Genomic DNA, 25,163 nt, shown 5'->3' with positions numbered 1-25,163 from the left:
GCTGTGGGGGAAAGCAGCACACATGCATTGAATGGATGAAGACAGGGCCACTGATAAGGCAGTACAGCCAGCCCTCCTGTACTGGGCCCAGGCTCCATCAGTTCAAAAGGGGGGCCCAGGCACCTGCTGTGCAGGAGGGCCAGCTGTATCTTATTGCACCCGTCATTTCTATGGTTGGTTCTAATACATGCACCCCTTCCATCAGCTGTCCAGCCCCCTCCATTTGGCCCTTTCCCTTCCACTTCTGGCTTCCCTCCTCTCCACTCCCGCCGGAAGCTACTGCGAGCACACAGGGTGATGCTTCAGGATAGAGAGCGGGGAAAGGGGCCAGTAAATATGTATTTTACTGACCCCTTCTGTTCCTGAAAGAACACAGTGAGCGATTGGTATCAATCCCTCCTGTGTCTATTCGCCACTGAAACATTGTAAACTGTGTTTAATATGCTTCAGTTAGTGAATGAGCAATAAGCTTCACAGTGTTTCCTATTCATTAGTCTGTGCTGCTGAGGCTGCAAAGAAAGGGACTGATAAATCGATGTCACTTTAGTCCAGGAGGGAGTCCTGTCAGGTAGGCTGTATGGGGCCCCGTGATTCCTAACAGAAGCCCTGGATGAAGGTAAAAAAACCTTCAGCCTATAAAACCGCTTTAGGATCTTTCAAGCAGTTTACATTGACACTTACACTATTTTTTCAAAAGTATTGGGACACCTCCCTTTACACGCACATGAACTTTAATGACATCCCAGTCTTAGTCCGTAGGGTTCAATATTGCGTTGGCCCACAATTTGCAGCTATAACAGCTTCAACTGGGAAGGCCATCCACAAGATTTAGGAGTGTGTCTATGGGAATGTTTGACCATTCTTCCAGAAGCGCATTTGTCAGGTCAGGCACTGATGTTGGATGAAAAGGCCTGGCTTACAGTCTCTGCTCTAATTCATCCCAAAGGTGTTCTATCAGGTTGAGGTCAGGACTCTGTGCATGCCAGTCAAGTTCCTCCACCCCAAACTCGCTCATCCATGTCTTTATGGACCTTGCTTGATGATAATTACACCAGGTTTACATATTATTACAGAATTATCTGGTGAGAAAAAAAATCTCCTTGCTCAAAAAGAAAAGTGAAGACATCAAGTTACTCAAAATGTTACTAAATCACCAAAAATACACACAAGTCAGCCTTGTAACAAGTTTTTTTTGCTGCTTTTGTTTCTCATCAGTGTAACATTAGCCAGATTCCCGAATAAAAACATCCCCTTATTTATACACATATAAAAAAAATAAAATGAGAATATAATATCAGAAGACTATGGGAGAGATTTACTAAAACGGATGCACATAGAATCTAGTGCAGCTGAGCATGGTGGCCAATCAGCTTCTAACTAAATAAAGCCTAGTAGCTGATTGGCTACCATGCACAGGTGCACCAGATTCTACGTGCATCAGTTTCAATACCCCCCCACCCTTTGACTAAAGCCGCGTACACACGACCAGATTTTTTGACGGGAAGTGTGTTATTGACTGGTTTTTGGAAAATCCGACTGTTTGTACGCTCCATCAGACAATGGTTGTCGAATTTTCGGACAAATGTTGGCTAGCGGACAACAGTAAGCATTTTTTTTTTGCTCAGAACGTCACTTCCGTTACATTTTCTGATAGGTAGTGGTATTCTGACAGGACACCAGCTGCCTCGAATCCTTCTGTCTCTTCAGACAGACTCCATGATGCTGTGATCAGGGCTCTATGTGGGCCAAACCATCACTTTCTTTACACTGAAATGGCACGTTTGGGTTCATTCTCCTGCTTTAGAATATATTTGAAGCTGCGCTTTGTGAATGGCCTGGCGAAAGAGTTAGGAGGAGGAGGGGCTGAACTTCCGGGGGACCTCGCTGCGTTAAGGTCTCACAGAAGTGGAGGTGGGCACCTGTCAGAAAACAGGTACCCGCTCCCCCCTCAACAGAGGCTAAATGTGGGTCCTTTTGGGTGGAGCTCTGCTTTAAATCCCCTTTCTTCATTCTGATGCTCGGTTTGAACTTCAGCAATTCGTCCTCACCACATCTGGGTGCCTAAATGCATTGAGTTGCTGCCATGTGATTGGCTGATTAGCAATTTGTGTTACCAAGCAATTGAACAGGCGTACCCAGGGGCGGAATGACCATTCAGGCACTTGGGCACTGCCCGAGGGCCTCATGCCACTAAGGGGCCCCATCAGGGTTGCCAGCCTCAATAAAAACAACGCCAGTATGTAAAAATCTGTGTTTTTTTTTTCAAATCAATCTATTGCCTGGGGGCCCCATAATCTCCTATTGCCCGGGGGCCCCCATAATCTCCTATTGCCCGGGGGCCCCATGAGTTGTCAGTCCGCCCCTGGGAGTACCTAATTAAGTGACTGGTGAGTGTATATCTGTGTGTGTGTGTATATATATATATATATATATATATATATATATATATATATATATAAAACTTATATAAAAAGGGGGTCAATCGTAGCCTTTTGGGATTTTATGTGAAAATTCTTATTATTTACTTTTTTGTTTTTTATGTATCAATAAAATGGTTTGTTTTCTTTCACTGTGTAGATTGTTTTGAGAACATTCAATTAAATCAGTATCCTGTCCAAAGTAACAATAACCTAAAAGAGTTACATGTGTGTACATTTGGTGATTTATTCTATATTATTATTATATTATTATTACTATATTATTATTATTATTATTATATTATTATTATTATCATTATCATTATTATATTATTATTATTATATTATTATTATTATTATTATATTATTATTACTATTTGTTGCCTTTGGCCCAGAGCAGCTTTGGCTGGAGTTCCCTGGAAATATTTGACGTTCTATTCCACAAATTATCTGACCCATGGATCTCTCTTGCAGAATTCCAGGTATGACGTTGGCGCTCCTCTGGGAATTTTTAATTTAGAAAATGAAAGTGAACTTTGAAAAGCAATTAAAATGATACAATGGCGTTGTTTTGTCTAATGAGAGGAAGGAAGCATGGTGGAAATCAAACAATTCTCTTTTAAAGCGGAGGTCCACCCTAAAGTGGACCTTCCGCTCATCGTAACCCTCCCCCCCTCCGGCGCCACAATTGGCACCTTTCAGGGGGGAGGGGGGTGCAGGTACCTGTACAGTACAGGTATCTGCACCCACTTCCGGGATAGCTCTCTGCGGAAAGGGGTGTAGATTACGCCCCTTTCCGAAAGTCCCCCCCGCTGCCTGCAGGGAAACACACAGATCCCAGAGGCAGCGGGTCCATCCTTATTGCACAGCGCGACTCGCGCATGCGCAGTAGGGAACCGGGAAATGAAGCCGAAAGGCTCCACTTCCTGATTCCCATACCCAAGATGGCGGCGGCAGCACCCGAGAGACGATCTAGAGATCGGCTTCGGGTGCCGACATCGCGGGCGCGCTGGACAGGTAAGTGTCACTATTTTAAAAGTCAGCAGCTGCAGTATTTGTAGCTGCTGGCTTTAAAAAAAAAAAAAACGCGGACTCCCGCTTTAAGTATAGAGGCTTGGACTATAGCTTAGAACAGATTTCTCAACCTTTGCAGCACGGAGGAACCCTTGAAATAACCCTTTGGACTCAGGAAACCCCTGTTAAAAATGTTTACAACTCACTAATAAATATCTGAATAAATATCTGAGAACAAGAAATAAAACTTGAAAAAAAAAAAAAAATCCCTTTACGGCCTCAAAACACAAAACCTCCCCTGGACCGACTCCAGTTCAGGAAAAGCCACTGATAAGGAGGCATCAGAATGATCCCCAGAATTCCCCAGCTTGTTATGACGGCACAAATGAAACTGCTTGGCTACTGATAACACCGGCATCCATAATAAAGAGGAACATCAGGCAGACATTAAAACACAAATTAATAAAGCTTGGAATCAAGTGTATGTTACCCGAAATATATATATATTTTTTCTAGGCGTGTTCACAAACCACTTGCCGACTGCAATACATATATATATATATATATATATATATATATATATATATATATATATATACACGTTGCGGCTTGCGAGTGGTTTACCGGGGTTACGGCTGAGCCATAACCCTGTTTTGATTTTTCAGCAGGCGATCCTCTTTCTCACAAAAGTGATCCGAGTGGCTAATTAGCTGCTGGATCGTTTTCAGAACCAGCGGAAGGGGTCGTCTCCCCCTTCCCGACGCTCGACCGTTCTCTTCCGGTGAGCCCGGGGAAATAATCTGACAGTTCGCGTGGCTGGTCACAGAGGTGAGGAGAGACTAGATCGTCTCTGATCATCGCTATGATCTAGGAGGACCTATTTTTTTTAACCACTTCCGGACCGCCCACCATCATTATACGTTGGTAATTTGAAGGAGGATATCGTTGTTATGGCAGCAGCTGCTGACTTTTAAAATAGTGACACTTACCCGCCCAGCGCGCCCGCGATCTCGGCACCCGAAGCCGATCTCTCGATCGTCTCTCGGGTGCTGCTGCCGCCATCTTGGGTATGGGAATCAGGAAGTGGAGCCTTTCGGCTTCATTTCCCGGTTCCCTACTGCGCATGCGCGAGTCGCGCTGCGCAATAAGGATGGTCCCCGCTGTCTCTGGGATCTGTGTGTTTCCCAGCAGGCAGCGGGGGACTTTCGGAAAGGGGTGTAGATTCTGCGGAAAGGGGCGTACCTTCTGCAGAATCTACGCCGGAAGTGGGTGCAGATGCCTGTACTGTACAGGTACCTGCACCCCCCTGAAAGGTGCCAATTGTGGCGCCGGATGGGGGGAGGATTCCAATGAGTGGAAGGTCCACTTTAGGGTGGACCTCCGCTTTAAGTTGTTAAAGCAAAAGATCATTTTTTTTTTTTTTTATCTTTTGCTTTCAAAGGTAGAATAGAGATCTGGGGACTTATAGACCCCAGATGTCTCCATAAAGAGGACCTGTCATCCCTTATTTCTATTACAAGGGATGTTTACATTCCTTGTAACAGGAATAAAAGTGCTAAAAAAAAAATGTAAAGGTACTGTGTAAAAATAAAAAAAATAAAAAAATTTTTTTTCTAAAGGGTGGTTGGAACACCATTTACATATGCGTGCGTGACATACGTATGCATTCACTTCTGCATGGAGGGATGGGGGATCCCTCCATGCAGAAGTGAATGCATACGTATGTCACGCACGCATATGTAAATGGTGTTCCAACCACACATATGAGGTATCGCCGCCAAAGTTAGTGTGAGAGCAATAATTCTAGCGCTAGTCCTCCTCTGTAACTCCAAACAGATAACCTATGAAATTTTTTGAAGCGTCGCCTATGGAGATTTTTAAGTATTGTAGTTTGTCGCCATTCCACCAGCGTTCGCATGTTAGGTGACATGTTAGGTATCTATTTACTCAGTGTAACATCATCTTTTACATTTTACAAAAAATTGGGTATTATATTGTATTTTCTGCATTCAAATTATTTAAAGTGTTATTTTTTTTCAAAAATTTGCATTTGAAAAAAACGCTGCACAAATACCGTGTGGACATAAAAAATTGCAACAATCGCCATTACATTCTCTAGGGTCTCCGCTAAAAAAACAATATATAATGTTCAGCAAAAAATACAGATTTTTACTTGTAGGCAAAAAGTGCCAAAAAAGGCCCGGCCTCCGAGTGCTTATTTCAATGGCCAGAACAAAATTAATATTTTTGACAATGAAATTAATAAACGCCAAAATGCTTGATGCTACTGAACGCACGTTGGGAGGCATTTTTGATGCTGCTTTTCTCCTGCCAGGAGAACGCCGTTCAGAAGAGTTGTGAGGCCAACGAAAGTTGGACGCAATAATATAATTTTTTTTGGGGGGGTGGGGAATAGGTGTGTCTTCAAATTTGTGTTGCTGTCCCCTTTTCTGCCCCCCCAGATGAACGCTTACATCTTATGCAGAGTATGCTGAAATGCATGGTATCATTTTCTTTCTTTCTGCTAATAATATATAGAATTATTATATATTAATTAGGAGAGAAATATTCTATTCTAGGCAATGATTCAACTGTCCTTGAGGGGGGAGGGGGGGTTATCGTGAAGGAATGTGTTTTCCTGGTGCGGCAAAATTGGACTCAGTTGCTTCGGCGGGTTTTCCTTTCCTCCTGGTGAGCTAAAGGAATTGTGAAAAGTTGAATTTGATGGCAATCAGTCAACTTTATTAACCGCTTGCCTACTGGGAACTTTCACCCCTTTCTGACCAGGAAAATCTTCAGCTTTCAGCGCTGTCACATTTGGAATGACAATTGCGCGGTCATGCAACACTGTACTCAAAGTTGTTATCATTTTTTCCCAACAAATAGAACTTTCTTTTGGTGGTTTAATTTTTGATTTTTTTGTTTTTTTTGATTTAATCACCACTGGGTTTTTTATTTTTTCCAAAATAAACGAAAAAAGTTTAAAAAAACAAACAAAAAAAAAACCAAAAATGTTTTCATAGTTATAAAAATTTGCAAATAAGTAATTGTCTTCCTTCACTGATGTGCAATGGAGAGGCTGCACTTATGACGCTGGACTGATGAGGCTGCAGTGATGGGCACGGATGAGGTAGCACTGGTGGACATTGATGAGGAAGAACTGGTGGGCACAGATGGGGCAGCACTGATGGGCACTTATTGGCAGCACTAGTGGGCACTGATGAGGTGGCACTGGTGGGCACGGATAAGGAAGCACTGATGGGGAAGCACTGATTGGCACTTATTGGTAGCACTGGTGGGCACTGATGAGGCCACACTGATGGGCACTTATTGGTAGCACTGGTGGGCACTGATGTGGAGGCACTGATAGGCGGCACTGATTGGCAACACTGATGAGCACTTTTTGGCAGCACTGGTGGGCACTGATTGGCAGCACGATGGGCGCGATCATGGGACGCTGTGATATGACATCCTCCCAGAACTAGTCGACTGCGCTGTAGCTGTAATTTGGCTATAGTGCAGTACAGTGTTAATTTTGTCGAAATAAAATGACTAACACATTTTAGTCGACTAAATGAATACTATTTTAGTCAACTAAAATATGACTAAAACTAAAACAATTGAGAAGACTAAAATACGACTAAAATTAAAACAATTGAGATGACTAAAATGGGACTAAAACTAAAATGGCATTTTAGTCAATAGACTAAGGCTAAAACTAAATTGAAATTTGACTTCAAAATTAACACTGGTCTGTAGTGCATGTTCATACCTCAATACCTTAAATAATAAATGAGATTTTTCACTCCAGCAGTATAGAATGTGTTTGGAAATTGTAGAGAAATGCTAACTAATGCATTACAATTTAATTACACCCATTCGATTTTAGATGACTAAAATGAGTTTTAGTCGACTAAAATGTACTGGAGATTTAGTCCACTAAATACAACTAAAACTAAAACAATTGCAGAAGACTAAAATGGGACTAAAACTAAAATGCTATTTTAGTCTTAAGACTAAAACTAAATCGAAATTTGCAAAAAAAAAAAATCTTTCAAAATAGGGCAATTTTTATTGGCTACATCATCAGTACACTACATGTTTCGACTATCAGGGCTGAGTCTTGGCATTTTTGTAGCAAATCACAAGGTGAGAGGCTGCAGCAGGGACTGAGATGTGTCAAATATTGACAAGAACAGCGCAGGCACCAGGGTTTATATAATCGTGTCTCCTCTGATCTGGCATCTTAGTAGAAGGTGACCCTGGATGATGTCTGAAAAAAGATGGCGTCGTCCTCCTGGAGAGAAAAGCAGATGAAGGCATTGTCAGGGAGAGTACTGCGATCTCTGTGAGAGGTAATAAATACATGAAAGGGTAACACTGACACATTACAGAGAGTGCTGAAGTTAGGATAAACATTTTTTTTATGATGACAGGTCCACTTTAATTAGATAAAGATGTACATCAACAACAAAAATTACCATAGGAAAAACCCCAACCAATAAAACCCCCACATCACCTCTTTGGACTCGGATGAAACTATTACAGGCAATATGACTATTTATTCAAAGTTCACATCACTCACTGTTCACCCATATTATAGATATACTGTAAGTACAGCATATGAAAGGGGGCAATATGGCGGCCCCCATATACACCTAGATCTACACACTATACACAGTAACAATGAGGTTTACTAAAACTGTAATACTCAGAATCTGGTACAGCTATGCACGGTAGCCAATCAGCTTCTAACCTCAGCTTGTTCAATTAACCACTTCAATACTGGGTACTTTTACCCCCCGCCCAGGCCAATTTTCAGCTTTCAGCTCTGTCACACTTTGAATGACAATTGCGTGATTGTGCAACACTGTACACCAACTGAATTTTTATTGTTTTGTTCATACAACTAGAGGCTGGCGGTATTGATATGTAAATAAAGGCGGCATTCATATGTAGATCATGCCCAACCATGCAGTGAGAAGATGATGTGCTGTAACCTCTAGCAACCAATCAGTGAGCAGTAATACTGTACAGTAACCCCCCGTTTTACTTACCTCACACCTCGAAAGTCCTGCGCTCGTCCCCCGATGTCCTTTCCACCATTCAGCCTGGCCGCTGATTGGCTGGAGTGGATGGATGGAAAGCAGGGCAGCCATTGGCTCGCGCTGCTGTCAATCACATCCACTGACGCGGAGCTCCGGGGGCGGGGCCGTGTGATACAGTGAGCGGCTATAGCCGCCGGCTGTATCATGGGAGCGTGCCCGCAGATGCTTCTCACCATGTGAGGGAGCTTGCATGAACGTGAGAAGTACCTGCGGGAGGAAGCAGAGACAGCCGCCGAGGGACCCCAGAAGAGCAGGTTCGGGGCCACTCCGTGCAAAACGAGCTGCACAGTGGAGGTAAGTATGACATGTTTGTTATTTTAAAAAAAAAAAAATGTAACTTTACAATCCCTTTAAGTCTAGCTGCTATTTATTGTATGTCTCAGAGCAGGTGGAGAGCGAAATTGAATGGGGGGGCCCAAGAATTTTTTTTCCCAGGGTCCAATCAATATTAAAGATGGCCCTGAGTGTAAAGAATGGTAAAATCCAGGTATGATCATTTGGCTGTAGACCTGGCAGGAACTGGTTAAGCATTGACAACAAAACCCAAGAAGCTAATTGGCACAGCTGCACCAGATTTTGCACTCTCCAGTTTTAGTAACCCCCCCCCCCCCCCCATGTTTAATTTGCTCATATGATTATTCCCAGTAAACGTATCAATGTCACGTGTACATATAATACAACCATGAACCCAGTTTCCTTCAATGATAAGAATGTTGTCCGTATTTTGACGCCCCTGTGCCCTCTCCGCTCTTATCTGAATGCTGAGGCTGCTGTGAATGGCTTACGGGAAACGTAGCTGGATTCAGAAAAATCCTTGAAAGTCTTGTCCATTGTGCAATCTCCGGTGTTAATCACCCAGTGAAAGCAATGTTTCACTTTCATCAGAAATCCCCACATCCTACAGAGAGGGAGAACAAGCGCACGCTGACATTTCAGGGGTCATTCACTGCACCACACAGCGCCCGTTATTGTGAGCAGAACTCGTATGCATTGGTGTGGTGCCGCTCATCGCAGAGCGTTGTTATAATGCACCGTCCTGCTTGCCTTTTTCCTTTTTTTTTTTTTTTACTTCTATTATAATTGTATTGGCTGAAGTGTGTTGTGACGTGTTGACGTATGTTTAAATGTGTTTTTCTGTGCTACTTTGCAAAAAAAAAAAAAGCAATATTATTTCTAGAGTTGCAGCGATACCACTTTTTTAAGACTGAGGACAAGTACTGATATGTTTTTTTTCAAGTACTCGCCGGTAATGATTACCGATACTTTTTTAATATTCTGTAACAGTTTTCTAAGCACAATACAGACTCATGATATCCACTGATGGGCACTGATGAGGCAGCACTGATGAAGTGGCACTGAAGGGGTGGCACTGATGAGGAGGAACTAATATGCAGCATTGATGGGCACTGATGAGGCAGCACTGAAGAGCACTGATGGGGTGGCACTGAAGAGGAGGCACTAATATGCAGCACTGATGGGCATTGAATTGATAGGTGGCACTGATATGCATCACTGATGGGCACTGATAAGGTGGCACTGAAGGGCACTAAGGGGGTGGCACTGATGAGGAGGAACTAATATGCAGCACTGATGGGCACTGATAGGTGGCACTGATGGGCACTGATGAGGTGGCACTGATGATCACTGATAAGGGAGCACTGAAGGGCACTGATGGGGTGGCACTGATAAAGAGGTACTAATATGCAGCACTGATGGGCACTGATGGGCACTGATAGGTGGCACTGATGGGCACTGATGAAGCAGCACTGAAGGGCACTGATGAGGTGGCACTGATGAAGAAGCACTAATATGCAGAACTGATGGGCACTGATGAGGCAGCACTGAAGGACACTGATGAGGAGGCACTAATACACAGAACTGATGGGCACTGAACTGATAGGTGGCACTAATATGCAGCACTGATAAGCACTGATAGGTGGCACTGACTGATTGGCACTGATAGGTGGCACTGAAGGGAACTGATGAGGCAGCACTGAAGGGCACTGATGAGGAGGCACTAATATGCAGCACTGATGAGGCAGCACTGATGGGGTGGCATTGATGAGGAGGCACTAATACGCAGCACTGATGGGCACTGAACTGATAGGTTAGCACTGATAGGTGGCACTGACAAGCAGAACTTATGGGCAATGATAGGTGTCACTGATGGGCTCTGATGGGCGGCACTTATGGGCAATGATAGGTGGCACTGATGGGAACTGATGGGCAGGCACTGATGGGCACTGAAAGACAGCAAAGATTGCCAAAGATTGGCAATTGACATAATTAATGACTAATGGGCACCTATTGGCCTCACTGCAATACATAATAATAAATGATATTAAATAATAGTGTTTATGTTGTTGTTTTTTTTCCCCAAGACAAATGCCGGGTATTCCGTCAGAATCAGCGACCTATCAGATTTGGGAACATAAGTGACGTTCCATCAGAACACTGCAGCGCCCATTTTGGTACACCCTGCACTTGGTCGCAGTAAGCCTGCAGGCAGAAGGCAGCAGCGCATATCTTGTTACACCCAGCACAACACAATGCTTTGGTGTGAACTGGGCACACAGACAACAATGGTGGGCCACTGACAGGGGGTAGAGCTGGTCCCCCCCTCCTGCCGCCCACCAGTGTTTCTCAGGCTTACCGTTTTCACCAGCTCGCCCAAGAAACAATCCAATGGTGCGCCCGGCTGGTCACAGTGGTGATAAAAGACTAGATCGCTTTTATGGCCTGGGGGGACCAGAGGATCATTATGACATCCCTTCAGTCCAGGGTGGCATTAAACAGCAAAAGATCAAAACTATCTTTCTCTTTTGATCTTTTACTTTTAAAGGTAAAGGAGAGATCTGAGGTCTTTTTGACCCCAAATCTCCCCATAAAGAGGACCTGTCATCTCCTATTTCTATTACAAGGGATGTTAACATTCCTTGTAATAGGAATAAAAGTGATAAAAAACAAAAACAAAGGGACAGTGTAAAAATAAAAGAGAAAATAAATACGATTTTTTTTTAACGTGCCCTCATCCCTCTGTGCTTGCGTGCAGAAGTGAACGCATACGTAAGGCACGCCTATGTAAATGATGTCCACACCACACATGTGCGGTATGGCCACAAAAGTTAGAGCGACAGCAATAATAATAGACCTCCTCTGAAACTCGAAACAGGCAACCTGTAAAGGCATTTAAAGTGTTGGAGATTTTTAAGTACAATAGTTTGTCGTCATTCCGCGAACGTGCGCAATTTTAAAGCATGACATATTAGGTATCTATTTACTTGCCATAACATCATCTTTCATATTGTACAAAAAAATCGGGGTATATATTGTGTTTTTATAGTACATATAATTGTACTGCAATACACCAAAGGGTGAGCAAAAATATTACATATACAGTATCTCACAAAAGTGAGTACACCCCTCACATTTTTGTAAATATCTTTTCATGTGACAACACTGAAGAAATGACACTTGTCTACAATGTAAAGTAGTGAGTGTACAGCTTGTATAACAGTGTAAATTTGCTGTCCCTTCAAAATAACTCAACACACAGTACACCCCTAAGTGAAAATGTCCAAATTGGGCCCAAAGTGTCAATATTTTGTGTGGCCACCATTATTTTCCAGCACTGTCTTAACCCTCTTGGGCATGGAGTTCACCAGAGCTTCACAGGTTGCCACTGGAGTCCTCTTCCTCTCCTCCATGACGACATCACAGAGCTGGTGGATGTTGGAGACCTTGCGCTCCTCCACCTTCCGTTTGAGGATGTCCCACAGATGCTCAATAGGGTTTAGGTCTGGAGACATGCTTGGTCAGTCCATCACCTTTACTTTAGCTTCTTTAGCAAGCCAGTGGTCATCTTGGAGGTGTGTTTGAGAGCGATAACACCAAATTTAACACACCTGCTCCCCATTCACATCTGAGACCTTGTAATACTAACGAGTCACATGACACCGGGGTGGGAAAATGGCTAATTGGGCCTAATTTGAACATTTTCACTTAGGGGTGTACTCACTTTTTTGCCAGAAATTTTGACATTAATGGCTGTGTGTTGAGTTATTTTGAGGGGACGACAAATTTACACTGTTATACAAGCTGTACACTCACTACGTTACATTGTAGCAAAGTGTATTTTCTTCAGTGTTGTCACATGTAATAATATATTTACAAAAATGTGAGGGGTGTCTCACTAACTTTTGTGAGATATTGTATGTGATTAAAACAAAGCCTAAAAAAGATAGTAGCAGTTCCAATAGTCCCATAGCCGTGATGGACGTAAGAGTGGTCAGCATGCACATTTGTGCAAAAACAATGCAGCAATCCCGACGGGCAAGAGAAGTCCCCTCAGGGAAGTGGTATTAAACAATTCCAGCACCCAGGTAGGAGTTCACACACTCATTCCAGTGTGCATCCAGGTCATACATAAAAACAGAAGCACTCCGATAGTGTAATATTGCTAAAATCAGTATAGTTTTATTAAATGAAAGAGGATGCACTCACATATCTCGTAGGCAATAAGGCAAAGACTCCAGCATGACAGACGCCGACAAACAGGACTTTCCAATGTCAAAGATGGCTGATTTGCGGCTGCGCATGCATGGTGGCATGCGTACATAGCTCTACCAGATGTGTTTCGTCACATCTGACGTCATCAGGGGTCGTTGCACTATTTGTTTATTATATGTCCGGGAAATGCAACTAGCGGACCTCCAGCTGTTGCAGAACTTCAAGCCTCATGAGGCATAGCAAGACACCGACAGCCACAAGCATGACACCCAGAGGCAGAGGCATGATGGGACTTGTAGTTTGGCAACAGCTGGAGGTCCGCTACTGGCATATCCCTGTTATATGTTGTAGTGCTTTGTATCAGACACAGTGCACAGCAGCCGTATCTATATCTACATATATCTATCTATATCTATCTATATATATATATATATATATATATATATAGCTATAGATATAGATATATCTCTATTTGTATCTATATATATATTTCATGTAGTTTTACACATATATTTTTGCATATATATTTTGTTTTTTAAACTTTTTTATTCATTAGCTGCCTCCGGACCACATACTGCACATTTGCTGCAGCAGGGCGGCCCGGGTGCTGCGAAACAACATACCTGTACGTTGTTTCCTCGAATGAGTATGGGGTGTGTAGATTGGATCCAGAGTCCTTTCGATTGTAAGCTCTCAGGATCAGTGCCCTCTGACCCCTCCTGTATTGGATTACATTGTAACTGTACTGTGACATTCAATCTTGTAAAGTGTTATGCAACCTGTTAGTGCAATATAAAACTTGTGCAATAATAATAAGATGTGAGAATTCAGTTTGGGAATCCTGGAGTTATAATGTAATTTTGAGAACAGCATGAGGTCTGTGACTGGAAAAGAACTTGAGGCTGGGTTCACATCATTGCGAATTGGATGCAGAATTTGCGCATCCAATTCACAATAGCAGGAGATTTTGACCGGCTCTCTATGGAACCGACTCACATATCTCCGCAGCAGGTCTGGTGTGTTTAAAAAAAAAACAATGTGTGTCTTTTGGTCCGTTTCAGGTCCGAATTCAGCCCAAAGTTTGGGCTGAAATTGGACCTTAAATGGTAAACCAGCATGCACCGGACCCCTGCATATGTGAACCGAACCTAAAGGGTAACTCCACTTTCATGGGGAAAACTAATACCAAATAAAAAAAGTAATATAGCATATACAGTTGCTACATAAGTCATATTGTAATCTAATGTTATTAAAAATGACCTTTTCTTTTCAAACTTCAGTGCTGCAATTTTCTGTAAAATTCAATATAGCTACTTGGAGGCGTTCTGTAGACCGATGGTTTACAGAACACCCCCTTAAAAATTAAATTCCTGCTTCTGTGATTGGTGACTGATTCCCCCCCCCCCCCCCCCGAAATCTGCACTGAGATACAGGTCAGATTTTGGGCAACGAAAATGTCATATTTGGTGAAATACTCCCAAAGGGAAATCACATCTAAAGGGATGCAGACACTGCCACTTTCCCCATTAGAATCCTGCAAGTGCAGCAGCTGATTGATCATTATAAAATCACTCTCATTAGATTCATTTCGCACATGGACACAGACAAACAGCTTTTTCTGTAGAATAATAAAAGGTAGGAATCTGCTACAAAGTTTGATAAAATATCCTTGCAATGTACATAGATCAGAGAATTTTGTTTTTCAGCAAAAGAGTTACTCAAAAACTTAAAAATAATCAAGCCCTGATATAGAGAGCCGCCTTAATCCCCTGAGATGCATTGGTGTTTTTAAAGCAGAACTGGGGGGAAAACGTATTTTCCGTGAAGGGGAGCTGTGCCCGCACTGCATGGGTCAACTATTAGTTTTGTCCAGGGGAGCACAGAAAGGCTATACACACCCGATCCTTCGATCCTCCGGAAAACAGTGCTCCCCCATGTCCAGCGTTGGACTGTTCCTGCCGTCCTCACGTCCAGAGCCAGTCTATGGGCTTGATGATGTCAAGAGCAGTCCATTCACAAGACATGTGGCTTGCAGGAGGGGGAGCTTAGGCAGAAGAGTCAGGGACTGGTCTTGCACACAGAAGATCAGTAAGTATATATTTGATGGTATTTAACCGCTAGCTGACCAGCTCACGCAGATAAACTGTGGCAAGTCGGCTCTCCCGCACAAATCAACATACCTGTTCATTGGTCCGGCGGCGCGGGAGCGTGTCCGCGGGTCCCTCAACCTTGATGTCCGCCGACGACCCACGATCGCGGTGAGGGGGGGGGCAGAATGGGGCACTGCCTATGTAAACTAGGCGATTCCCTGTTCTGCCTAGTGACATGACAGAGATCTACTGTTCCCAGTGATTGGGAACAGTGATCTCTGTCATGTTCCTGGCAGCCCATCCCTCCCTACAGTTGTAATTTGGGGTCAGATTTGTCCGCCGCAATGTCTCACTCCCACTAAAAATCTCAAATCGCCTCCACTACCAGTAAAAACAATAAAAAGAAAAAAATGTCCCTAAATCTATCCCGTAGTTTGTAGTAGACATATGCGCCGTCAATTAATTTGTTTTGTTCCGTTTCGCATTAGCCGTTAATTCGTAATTCGTGTCCGAAATTCAATTTGGATTCATACGAAATACGAATTTTCGTAAACTTTTCGTAACTATTACAAACGTTCGTTATGATGAATTTAAAAAGCAAAAAATACCTTTTTCTATATGGCAGTCGTTGGACTCATGCTCATTATGAGGGGCTCCCACCATCCCTGTGCTGTGCTCATTATGAGGGGCTCCCACCATCCCTGTGCTGTGCTGACTTCCTCCTGCGGCTGTACCCCCGCTGTGCTCATTATGAGGGGTTTCCACCATCCCTGTGCTGTGCTCATTATGAGGGGCTCCCACTATCCCTGTGCTGTGCTCATTATGAGGGGCTCCCACCATCCCTGTGCTGTGCTGACTTCCTCCTGCCGCTGTACCCCCGCTGTGCTCATTATGAGGGACTCCCACCGTCCCTGTGCTGTACTCATTATGAGGGGCTTCCACCATCCCTTTGCTGTGCCCATTATGAGGGGCTCCCACCATCCCTGTGCTGTGCTCATTAAGAGGGGCTCCTACTATCCCTGTGCTGTGCTCATTATGAGGGGCCCCCACCATCCCTGTGCTGTACTCATTATGAGGGGCTCCCACCATCCCTTTGCTGTGCTCATTATGAGGGGCTCCCGCCATCCCTGTGCTGTGCTCATTATGAGGGGCCCCCACCATCCCTGTGCTGTGCTGACTTCCTCCTGCGGCTGTACCCCTGCTGTGCTCATTATGAGGGGTTCCCACCATCCTTTTGCTATGCTCATTATGAGGGGTTCCCACCATCCCTGTGCTGTGCCCATTATGAGGGGCTCCCACCATCCCTGTGCTGTGCTCATTATGAGGGGCTCCCACCATCCCTGTGCTGTGCTCATTATGAGGGGCTCCCACCATCTCTGTGCTGTGCTCATTATGAAAATGTAATGTAATTTTCCCAACCCTCACTCAGCAGAAGAAGAAAACCTCTGATTGGTCAACAAAACACCAGTCACGTTTCCGTTGTAATGGAATTTGGATCCGAAATTCGTCAACAAAATTTTCGTGTTTCATATAAAATTTGGAAGCATAGAAATTCATATTTCAAATGCTTCTGCTTGTACGAATTCTCGAAAAAAACTTGTACCAATTTTCGATTCATACGAAAAGAATCGCACGAATGTCTAGTTTGTAGACGCGTTAACTTTTGTGCAAACCAATCAATATATGCCTATTGCATTTTTTTTTTACTAAAACTATATAGAAGAATACATATCGGCCTAAACTGATGAATACATTTGTTTTTTTTTATATTTTTCTTTTGGATATGTATTACAGCAGGAAGTAAAAAAAAATATATATATTTTTTTTAAATTGTTGGTATTTTTTTGTTTATAGTGCAAAAAATAAAAACTGCAGAGGTGATCAAATATCACCAAAAGAAAGCTCTATTTGTGGGTAAAAAAGGACGTCAATTTTGTTTGTGTACAACGTCGCACAACCGCGCAATTGCCAGTTAAATGTACGTAGTGTCATATCCCAAAAAATGGCCTGGTCATTAAGGGGGCAAATCCTTCCAGGGCTGAAGTGCTTACTCGCCACTGGGTTTTTTTTACTTTTTACTAAACAAGTTAAAAAAAAACTGATGTTTTAAAAAAAAATGGAGGCGGAGATATGAGGGAAGGATCAGCGATCATGTGATCAGTTTAGTCTCTGTGCTGTGGGCGCACTCTCAGCACACAAACATCAAATGCCCAGTTGCACATATGTGTGGCATGTGGGTGTTAAATGCCCTTTTACTGCCGCACATATGTGTTATACAGGGGGCAACAGGCTTTTTAATGGTTAAAGAGGGAGTCCACCTAAAAAAAATAAAAAAAAGATTAAAAGTCAGCAGCTACAAATACAAATGGACACTTACCTTCCCTGGAGTCCAGCGATGTCAGCAGCAGAAGCTGAGCAATCGCTCGGGTCTCGGCTGCTGTCAGCACCATTCTTGGTGAGGGAATCGGGAAGTGAAGTGTTGCAGCTTCACTTCCTGGTTCCCTACTGCGCATGCACGAGTCGTGCATCACAATGGTAATGGTCCGCGCTGTCTCTGGAACCCGTGTATGTCCCAGCAGACAGCGCGGCGGGACAGGAAGAGCCATAGACTCCCGTGGGAGTCTATGCCCGGAAGTGGGTGCAAATACCTGTCTTAGACAGGTATCTGCACCCCCCTCCCCCCTTAAAGGTTTCAAACGTGACACCGGATGGGGGGAGGCTTCCGAAAAGCGGAGGTTCAATTTTTGTGTGAACCTCCACTTTAAGGACTTTTACTGCATGGCTCTAACCTGCAGAGCACCATACTGAGAGACCCAGAGATTGTGGGATATATAGTTTCTTCAAAGGAAATGTCAGTTCTTCCACTACAGACAGAGGTCATGTATTAAATGGTACAGTGCCATGCTGCATGCCTATGCCTATTTAGAGCTGAAATGTCTGACAAAGGAATGTGAAGATTCACTCTACTGTAGACTTCGTGTAAAGGGCAACAGATGACACCATAAAGCTACACGATCAAAGCACATCTTATACAGGCAAAAAACACAAGGTGCAGATAAGAATGTTTATAATGCCTTTAAATCATTCTTAGTGGAATTTCACCATGGAGGCACAAACTACCCCAGGGGTTAAAGAAAGCAAAACAAATGGACAAGTACATTCCACTGCTAGGTGTACACATACCATAGGTCACACGTATGATGATAGTGTATGAATGGTACCTAGGAGGAAGTAACACTGTTGGGAAGGAAAATAAAAAGAATGCAAATTTACACTGATAGGATACACAAGAAAGTAAGAGAGATCAGATCAATATTAAAGCTGAACTCCGGGTATGATTCTTAGTGCATACTTACATTGGTCCAGCCTGCCACAGCGCAAGTATGCTTATCTCATACCTGGGGGGCCACTGGGGAAGCTGGAAATCACTTTAGCAGTCTTTGCTAATATATATCGATAGCCGTGATCTTCTAGGTCAGTGATGGTGAACCTTGGCACCCCAGATGTTTTGGAACTACATTTCCCATGATGCTCAGCTACATTGCAGAGTGCAGGAGCATCATGGGAAATGTAGTTCCAAAACATCTGGGGTGCCAAGGTTCGACATCACTGTTCTAGGTCCTGCTCAGATTCTATGCAAGTGGCTGCCCTACTTCATACTGACCATAGGGGGGGCCATCTGAGCAAGCACCTGCCCTACTGCACACTAAACACAGGGGGTGCTTTATCCTCTTGCTTACTGGGCACTTAACCCCCCCCCCCCCTTCCTGCCCAGACTAATTTTCAGCTTTCAGTGCTGTCACACTTTGAATGACAATTACGCGGTCATGCTACAATGTACTCAAATTACATTTTTATCATTTTTTTCAAACAAATGGAGCTTTCTTTTGGTGGTATTTAATCACAGCTGAGGTTTTTTTTTATTTTTTGCTAAACAAACAAAAAAAGACAAACATTTTTGAAAAACAAAACAAAACATGTTTCATTGTTTGTTATGAAATTTTGCAAACGGGTAATTTTTCTCCTTCATTGATATTCGCTGATGAGGCTGCACTGATGGGCACTGATGGGCTGCACTCATGGGCACAGATAAGGTGACACTGATGGGCAAAGATAAGACGACATTGATAAGAAGGCACTGGTGGCTGGCACTGGTGAGTGGCACTGATAGATGTCACTGATGGGCACTGAAGGGCACTGGTAGGTGGCACTGATGGGCACGGGTAGGTGGCACTCGTAGGTGATATCGATAGGCAGCACTGGTGATGACGCATTGTGGGCACTGATAGGTGGCACTGTGGGCACTGATGGGTGGCACTGTGGGCACTGGTAGGTGGTGCTGGTGGGCACTGGCAGGTGAGGCTAGTAAGCACAGAAGCTACTCCACAATCGGGACCGATGTCCCTCTCGCAGCCGCCGACGATTGGCTTAGTCGATTACGGCTCTGTTTACGTCACATGATCAGCTGTCATTGGCTGACGGCTGATTACGTGATAAGGGGTCAGGATCGACCCCTTACTCAGATCTGTAATCAGCTGAGTCTCATAGACTCGCTGATCACAGAGTGCGCCGCGCGCGCCCCGCAGGCTGCTCAAGCACAAGAGGGCATCCATGGACACCTCCCAGCAAATTAAGTCCGTGCTGTAGTCGTCTTTCGGCTATAGCAAGGACGGCAGGTGGCTAAGCAAGCAGCTACCCCACGGCATACTGACCACAGGGGGCTCTAATCAAGCAGCTCCCATACTGCACACTGACCACAGGGGGTTGCAGGCTTTTTACAATGAATACAAGGTGTTCTCTGATTGGATGAGGTGGAGATTGTGACATCCCAATAGAAGAACCCGGCACTCCAAATCCTTAGTGAATGGCTTATTAGGTACACATAAAAGAGTACAAAGGGCTAGCATTTTGGCACAACCACCTTGATCAAAAGCTGTGATCAAGGCAGTTGTGCCAAAGGGTTAGCTCCTTCTACCCTTTTATGTGTAACTCATAAACCATTCACTAAGAATTTGGAGTGCCGGTGTTCTGGCAGATAGTGTCCTGCCATCATATGGTGTCCGCCCAGTACGGGGCAGAAGAAGCTTTGGAAAATCTCAGAAGATGAACTGCGCCTGCGCCGTGAGTGGAGGTGGTAGCCCCACCATCCAAGCAGACATAGGGTTGGGAAAATTAGAGGGCCCCTCGTGGACGTTCTTTACTCGCCACGCTTCGGGCTCGGCCTCGCTGCGCTCGGCTCTTTTATATTCCTACTCTATGTCCACTTGGATGGTGGGGATAGAACCTGGACTCATGGCGCAGGCACCGTTCACCCTTGGCTATTTTCAGAATCTGTGTGTGCTGTGTACTGCGCATGCGCAGTACACAGAGGACACTATCCGATGGGGGAACCATATATGATATGACATCGGCTTCTTCTATTGGAGTTTGCTGATTATTTGCTGTTGTAAGGACATCGTAGCCTGAGCACCCTCCTGTGGACTGCAACTGATACCTAGGATATTTCCTTGTAGAGCGCTGCAATTTTTCACTGTTTGAGATTGGATGAGTCACAAAGGAGGGGCACTGATATCTCAATCAGAAAATTATAAAAAAATTTAAATAAAAGGTGCTTTTTGAATGGTGGCAGTGGTGAGCAAGCAACCCCCTGCCGTCAGTGTGTTGTAGGACAGCTGCTAACTTAGATCACCCCCTGTGGTCAGTGTGTTGAGGGGCAGCTGATTACTTAGATCACCCCCCTGTGGTCAGTGTGATGTGGGGCAGCTGCTTACTTAGATCGCCCCCCTGTGGTCAGTGTGTTGTGGGGCAGCTGATTACTTAGATCGCCCCCCTGTGGTCAGTGTGATGTGGGGCAGCTGATTACTTAGATCGCCCCCCTGTGGTCAGTGTGATGTGGGGCAGCTGCTTACTTAGATCACCCCCCTGTGGTCAGTGGGATATGGGGCAGCTGCTCGAACAGAACCTGAGCAGGACCCAGAAGATTGCAGCTATTGCATTAGTAATGCCGACTACTACAGTGATTTTCAGCTTCCCCAATGGCCCGTCAGGCATGAGATATGTATATTTACATTGTGTCAAGCCTTATAATTTAAGTATGCGATAAAGATCATTCCTGGAGTTCAGCTTTAAGCAGTCTACACCCACACACCCCGCCAATAGGGAGCCTCTTTATAGGGATCAGTAGTAGATCTCCTTTTCTTTTTGTCCCCTCCTTTTCCCAGAGCCGGATCATCAACAAGGCAAACTAGGCAGGAGCCTAGGGACTGGTGGGATGTCCAGGGGGCTCAGCTGCAATCAGGAGGATAGCACAACTGGTCAAAGCTCTGCTGTCATTTTACAGTGGATGCTCCTGTAGGCTGTTGGCGTCTGATGGGGCGGAGCCATACAGTATATAGACATTGCAAAGTGACAACTTTTTTAAGGGTTTTTCTGTAATAACATAGAAGAGAAGACATAGATGGGTGGTGGCAGAAAATGAGCAAGTGGCCCAACAAGTGTGCCCATTTTTTTAAATTGTATTTATTATTCGATATTTTGTATTTATATATGCTTTTGTTTAACTTTTTTGTTGTCTCAGTAAAGGTCCATGTTTGTCCCAAGCATATTTGAATCCACTTACTGGACTGAGCTGGCCATAGATGGATAGAATTTGAACAACTTGCTGCCCGCCATATCGCAAAATGATGGCGGCAAAGTGGTTTTAAGCCCCTCGGGGGCACGCATCGCTGCAATTGTTGTTGTGGGGTGTCAGTCTGACACCCCGCAACACCGATCTAGGTGAAGAGTCTCAGACGGAGACTTTTTACCACGTGATCAGCCGTGTCCAATCACGGTGATCGGCTTTTCTTCACTCACGTCTGTCATACGTGAGTAGAGGAGAGCCGATCGGCTGCTCATCTGACAGGGGGGGTCTGTGCTGATCCATTATCAGCACAGCCCTCCCGAGGATGTCCCCACCAGGTATGCCACCTTAGACCACCAGGGATGCCAATCAGTGCCCACAATGGATGCCAATCAATGCCCACAATGGATGCCAATTAATGCCCACAATGGAAATCACTGACTGGCATTATTGTTTGGTACTGAATGGCATCCATCAGTGAAATACATTACAGTACATCGTTGCCAATCCGTGCCGCATATCAGTGCCAACTATCAGTGCCCCATATTAGTGCCCATCAATGCCACCCCATCAGTGCCACCACATCTCTGCCCATCAGTGACGCCTTATCAGTGCCCATCAGTGCAGCCCCATCAGTGCCCATCAGTGAAGGAGAAAACTATTTACAAAGTTTTGTAAATTAAACAAAAATAAATGTTATTTTTCAAAATTTTTGGTCTTTTTTTATTTGTTTAGGTGATCAAATACCACCAAAGGAAAGCTCTATTTGTGGGAACAAAATTATAAAAAATGTCATTTGGGTACAGTGTAGCATGACCGCACAATTGTCATTCAATGTGTGACAGCGCTGAAAGCTGAAAATTGGTCTGGGCAGGAAGGGGAATAAGTGCCCGGTATTGAAGTGGTTAAACAAAAATTCTTAGAAAATGTGTATGAAAATTCTCAGAACATCCTGAGAATATTTGAATGCCAGTCAAAAGATTTTGTTTTCTTTTAACATTTGATTTTGAAATGAGTGAATTTTTCCAAATGAAAACCACATACACTCACTGGCCATTTTATTAGGTACACTTTGCTAGTCCCGGGTTGGACCCCCTTTCGCCTTCATTCTTGGTGGCATAGATTCAACAAGGTGTTGGAAACATTCCTCAGAGATTTTGGTCCATAGTGACATGATAACATCACACAGTTGCTGCAGATTTGTCAGCTGCACATCCATTCCGCCACATCCCAAAGGTTCTCTATTGGATAAGATCTGATGAGTGTGGAGCTCTATTGGATGAGATGTGGTGAGTCTGGAGGCCATTGGAGTGCAGTGACATCATTGTCCAGTGGTGAGATGATCGGATCTTTGTGACATGGTGCATTATCCTGCTGGAAGGAGCCATCAGAAGATGGGGACACTGTAGTCATAAAGGGATGGACATGGTCAGCAACAATACTCAGGTAGGCTGTGGTGTATAAATGATGCTCAATTGGTACTAAGGGGCCCAAAGTGTGCCAAGAAAATATCCCCCACACCATTACACCACCACCAGCCTGAACCAGTGATACAAGGCAGGATGGATCCATGCTTTCATGTTATTTAGGCCAAATTTTGACCCAACCATCTAAATGTCGCAGCTGAAATCGAGACTCATCAGACCAGGCAACATTTTTCCAATCTTCTATTGTCCAATTTTGGTGATCCTGTGCAAATTGTAGCCCCAGTTTCTGTTGCTGTGTTGTAGCCCATCTGCTTCAAGATTCAATGTGTTGTGTGTTCAGAGATGGTATTCTGCATACTTTGGATGTAATGAGTGGTTATTTGAGTTATTATTGCCTTTCTATCATCTCAAACCAGTCTGCCAATTCTCCTCTGACATCAACGAGGCATTTTACTCCACACAACTGCCGCTCACTGGATATTTTCTCTTTTTTGGACCGTTCTCTGTAAACCTGAGAGATGGTTGTGTGTGAAAATCCCAGTAGATCAGCAGTTTATGAAATACTCAGACCAGCCCGCCTGGCACCAACAACCATACTATGTTCAAAGTCACTTAAACCCCCCTTTTAGTTCAGCAGAAGGAAAGAGACTCTACTACCCTAGATAGTAATGCCTTTGTGGAGAAGATAGAAGCAAGAACTGTTAGATTGTCCTCTACACATCTTTGGAGAGTGGGGTCTAGGACCAGTGTCAGGCAATGTAAAATTGGTTCTAGGTGCAGTGTATAAGGCCAGGGTTTTGAGCTTTCCAGTATCAGGAACAGTGCTGGGATCTTTTACTTTCGGGTATCAGGCCCAGTGCGGGCTTTCCTTTGCCCTCTGGTGTCAGGCAGCGCAGGGTGGTGCTATGTGCAGTAAATTTGATCAAAGAGTTGAACTTTCTAGTATAATGCAGTGTTGGACTCTGTTGCTACTTTGTGCCAAGCACAATGATGGTCTCTCTATTCCTCTCTGGTATTAAGGCACAGTGCTTGGCTTTTTGCTCTCCAGTGTCAGGCAGTGCAGGTTTGGTGCTATGGGCAGTGCATTGTATCACAGTGTCAAACATTGGAGTATTAGGCACAGTGCTTGGCTTTCTATTGTACTCTGATGACAGTCAGTGCTAAGATAGTGTTATGTACAGTGTATTAGGGCTCAGAGCTAAGCTCTATGGTGCCAGACAGTGCAGAGATGCTACTATGTGCAATGTATGGGAGCACAGTGTTGAATTTGGCAGTATAGGGGACAGTGCTGGGCTTTCTGTTGCTCTATGGTGCCAGGCAGTGCAGGATTAATGATATGTGCAGTTTATGGGAGCACAGTATTGAATGTTGCAGTATCAGGGTCAGTGCTGGGCTTTCAGTTGCTCTATGTTGTCAGGCAGTGCTGGGATAATGTTATTTACAGAGTTTTAGGGCAAAGTGTAGGGTTTTCTGCTGTTCTCTGGTGGCTGGTGCTGTTCCTCACTCCAACTTGCTGAAGGAAAAGCCGGGGCTGTTGCTTCTCCTCCCAGCTGAACAGGAAGTCCTGAGACCCACTTCCTGATTGGCCGGGAGGAGAAGCAGGAAGACATTAGCGAATATCAATTCGCTAATGTCACACAACTGGGTGGGCTCAGTGCTCTGAGCCCACCCTTTTTTTAAGCCAATTAGAGCCTCAGGCTCTGATCATGTGCTTAAAAACAAAACAAAAAAACCCATTGAAATCCATGCGTCCGGCCCCCTGCATGTAGATTAGGGGCCGGATGCATGGACTGGGGGGGGGGGGCGCGTTACCCCTGCGCCCTTAATGGAGCAACAGGCTTTGCCTTATATACAGTATATTAGGCAGTGCTTGGGTTTCTTTTTCTCCCTGGTGCCAGGCACAATAATAGTAACACTCTAGTATCAGGCACAGTGATGGGCTTTCTGATGTTGGGCAGTGCTGGGATAATGTTATG

This window comes from Lithobates pipiens, unplaced genomic scaffold, assembly GCF_037356315.1.
Source record: "Lithobates pipiens isolate NorthernLeopardFrog02 unplaced genomic scaffold, aLitPip1_a1.2 Scaffold_10, whole genome shotgun sequence".
Taxonomy (NCBI): domain Eukaryota; kingdom Metazoa; phylum Chordata; class Amphibia; order Anura; family Ranidae; genus Lithobates; species Lithobates pipiens.
The sequence above is the reverse complement of the archived record's forward strand: the minus strand, read 5'-3'. Positions refer to the sequence as shown.